Source organism: Zalophus californianus, chromosome 1 (assembly GCF_009762305.2).
Source record: "Zalophus californianus isolate mZalCal1 chromosome 1, mZalCal1.pri.v2, whole genome shotgun sequence".
Classification (NCBI taxonomy): Eukaryota; Metazoa; Chordata; class Mammalia; order Carnivora; family Otariidae; genus Zalophus; species Zalophus californianus.
In genome coordinates this window covers 109,952,912-109,957,311 of record NC_045595.1, presented here as the reverse complement: position 1 = coordinate 109,957,311, position 4,400 = coordinate 109,952,912, and positions in this window count along the sequence as shown.

The following is a 4,400-nucleotide window of genomic DNA, read 5'->3' as shown; positions in this document are numbered from 1 at the left end:
ATGTGAATAGGGGCTACCAATTTGGACAGAACAACTCTAGGTCAAAGAAATAAAATGCAGAAAAGAGCTGAGGCCCCTCCAGTGGCAAACACTGTAGCTTCTATTTTTATATCCTGTCATAGTGTGTCCGAGTGCTTCCTGAGGATGCGCCAGGAAAGGAAGGAACTGCTATGTCTGTGTATATGCTTTTGTGAGTTTGCATGAGTTTATATATGTTTATTGCTGCCCATGGAAGGTGGAGAGTAAAAAAAGAAGAGAGATAAAAAACAAAAAAAAAGATCTTCAAGGTGTCTGGCACAGCATAGGAGCTCAGCAATCTTAATTTCCTTGTCACGTATTCTTAGATCTTTTCCCAATAGGATTTGGAAGACCATTTGGGGAATCTCAGATCTCAGATCTACAGGGCCACACAGGAAGAGAGAAGATATAGGAATAAGAATCAAGATGAAAACAGACCCCACACCCCCCAAAAAAAGTCTGCAGCAGCAAAGAAAAACCCCTGACTGCACTGATGTCCACATTCAGTCCTGGCTCCTGCTGGTCCCTTCATTGTGAGATCCACAGGGAAGATTAAATTGCCAATGCTTTCTCACCACCCCTCTATCATTTTACTGTGACCTGTAGTAACCACTGAACTAGAATATCAAAGGCCCTCGAGTCCTACTCTCCTAGAACTAATATTTCATTAAGGGTAAAAAGTTCAGCTGTCTGGGAAGTAATGGAGTTCCTTCATGACTTCTGGTAAGTGATGAGGTCTCTCCTCAACTTTCTCCAATTCTTCTCCAGGTGCTGTCTTTATGTCATACCCAAGGGACCCAGTCTCTAGCTCATCAGCCACTTCTCAGTCCTGCATATCAAAGCCCTCCTGTTGCATAGAAGGAGGAGGAATAAAAATTGTAATAACAAGTAAAATAAGTAACAATAATTCTCTCTCAATAAATAATAATAATAAGGAAAATAATAGTTTTTTACGTAGGGTAAGTGGTTTACATCCAAAGAGAATGCATTTAATCCTCAAATCTTATTTCTCCTACCTCTCAGAACAATTTTAAAAACAATACTTTGGAAAGAATTTTGAAGCTTATGAAACTCATCTTTCTCTCCTATAAAAGATTTCTTGAATGATAGATCAAAGCTTGTTGACATATATGTGCACCCACAAATATACTATACTGGTAACTAGTGTTCCCTACTCCAAATTATATTATGAATTTGTAAATTCTCTCTATCATTCTCTGGCCCTGAGAACAAATAAGAAAAAGGGGAGGAAGAAATGAAATCCCTCTAGAACTACCATCAGAAGGGGAAAGAAGGACTTCTGGTTTGCCCCAGGATAATGGTAGCTGCTAAACTGCGAATCTCTCCACACATCCTCTCAAAAAGACCACACAAATTTAAAAAGCAAAAAAAGTAGTAAAACCACACATGACGCACGACGTTAGGATCATAAAGGGAATACTATGAACTTCAAAGTACTTGTATGTAGAGAAACAGCCATTAAATTCCAGCAAGGCCATTTCTAGAGTTCCTCCCTCTTCCCTGGGTATATGGAAAATGGATGGAAACTTGGGAAATTGTGCAGGAAAGAGTAAGAGGGAACTGAGAACTGAAGGTTGATGGAGAGCAGACAAATCATTCCTAGAAAGAAAATGTCCCAGCCTATGTTAAAAAAGGTCCCAAACCATGGAGAGACAGGACCAGCTCTAGGGAAAGGTCTTGAAAGTGGGACTCGAGGTGCCAGTCTCAGGATGGCACCATTTCACTGGGACTAGAAGGTATATGGAGAGGAGAAGTGCCTTTTTGAGATGTGGTAGAAAGGGAAAGAAGAGGGGAAAGTTAAGAATCCTGCAGAAACAAGAGTGAACCATAAAACCAAAAGACACATTAAGCTTTCCTTTACCACAAAAAGTCATGTCTTAAATGAACTACTACTCTTCACCCTACTAAAAGAAGAAGGCAGTCTTGAAATAGGGATTTGTAAAACACCAGAAACTCTCATCCCTGTCTATGAACAATAATAGGTGTAAGTGCCTTGACGTAAGTTTACTATAAGAAGAAAACAGAAAATGAAAATCAAAATATTGCTGCAGATCCCATCAACACACACACACAACAACCATTACATGGGAGAATAATGTAACATAGCATTTTAAATAAATATTCCAGCACAATTAAATACTCTCAGAAAAACACTTAGAGATGTGCAAAAATACTTGAGTCAGGCATTTAAAAATTAAAAACAAATAAATATACAACTGGAAGAAATAGAAAAAATTCATTTTACTCAGAAAAAAAACTAAAGACAAAATAAAGCCATTTCAGAAATTAAGATAAAGTTACAAGACATTCAAAACAAATATATTTTAAGTGAAACAAATATATTTTGAGTAAAAATTTAATAAGGAGCATAGAATAAAGTCAGGAAAACAATGAAAAGAATAAGGATAAAATAAAGAAAAAGGCAAAAATGATCAGAGAGAAAGTAGATAAAACAGAAGACAGACAAAGGAAGTCAAACCCTTTGATTGGAGTACTTGAAGAAGAAAAACAAAATCATAAAACTAATATTTAAAACTATAGTCCAAGAAAAATACCAAAATATCTCCAAAACAAAATACCCAAAGCTGTATATAGAAAAAATATGTACTATATTGAAAAAATTGACTTGGAATAGCCAAATCTAGATGTCTGATATTCTATAGTGCCTGAAATACAATTCTCTGTGTACATAAATGAATTTTCTGTGTACATAAATGAAACAAGATGTCAAAGTAACTAAGCTTTGATGACTCAGTGTTCCAAAATATTGTCACATTCTTTTTCATCACGAGTTCAAACTTAGAGTTTGTGAATATATATTCTCCAACCTTCACAAGGGCAATCTCTCCATTATCGCCTAATTGCCAATTTAGAATATCATAGTACCCAGTCACATCTCCATTTCATCAATTTCTAGTCTCTCTCCATTATGAGTAGTAAACTTAAGTGTCTTCAAATTGTACATTAGCTAGAAAACAAGGAAAAAAAAACAAGAGAATAAAAAAGCAATTTGTAAATATTTGATTGCCTAGAGAACAGGGCTTATGAAAAAAATAATCTCAAAACTCTTACTTACTCATGTGATTGGATTTTTTTTTCCTTTTCCTCTATGCCTTTGTTATCTAATACAACAACTTCTAGCCACGTGTGACCATTGAAACTTGAAAGGTAACTGGCCAAATTGAGATGAGCTGTAAGTATAAAATATACACTGGATTGCAAAGACTTTGTTTAAAAAATGTAAACAATCATTAATAATTTTATATTATTATTTTATATTATATTGTGATGATAACAACATGTTAAAATGCTATTTTGGATCAGATAAAACAACTATATTTAATTTCATCTGTTTCTTTTTATTTTTAAATTTAGTTACTAGAACATTTTTAATTGCCTGTTTGGCTCATACATTTCTAACAAAAAGCATTGATTAGGCATAGTGGTGCTTAATATTTCCTAATACCTCCATATCTAGGGAAGAAAGGATCTTCCTACTTCCCTCCTAGATTTCTTCCATATATAGGTATGAGTCTACCTCACCCACCATTCCCTTCCCTACATGTCAGGTGCTGGAGATATGAAGATCAACCAATCCATTCCCTACCTTGCAAAGCTCACAATCCAGTGGAGAGGCTGAACAAATAAATAGGTACTAATAGTAAAATTCAGTGTACCTCTATGTTGCTGTTGTGGAAAGACTGTTGAAAAGGCACGGGTGAGAGAGTTAGCTAACTAATTGCCTTAGGAAAATTTAGGTTTCCCCAGGAAGTAGCCATCTAGGCTGGGTTTTTAAAAATTTGTAGGAATTTGCCTGACAAATATGGGGGACAAGGAGATTCTAAGCCAAGGGAATAACATATGGAACACAGGTCCCTCTCAAACCAGAGAGGCCAAACAACTTGGTAGAAAGAGTCTGAATTACAATGTCTGATGATCTGACATCATATTTTGGCTCTTTCAAACATCATGACCTTGGGCTAAGTCATATATCTGAACAAGCACTAGTTTCCTGGTCTGTAAAATGAGGGGAATGATTCCTGCCCTATCTCTGTCATAGAGATTAATATAACTTGAAGCCTTCAGTAAGTCAATATCCCAAGTGTTCTGAAATCACCATCCATCCTGGAGTAGGGCCACTCCAGGCTACCTGCCCTTTTGTCTCTCCTTCCTTTTACCATATGCTGTTCTCAACCAACATAAAATCTGTATCAGAGTATACAACACGGTGACTTTTACTGGTGAGTCCATTGGGAAGAGGCATTCTTTCCCTTTCCATTCTTCAGAAGAGTTAAGAAAGGAAATTTTCAAAAGCTACCAGTCCCTGACCATTCTGTAGAACAACATTGCCATAATTCCAT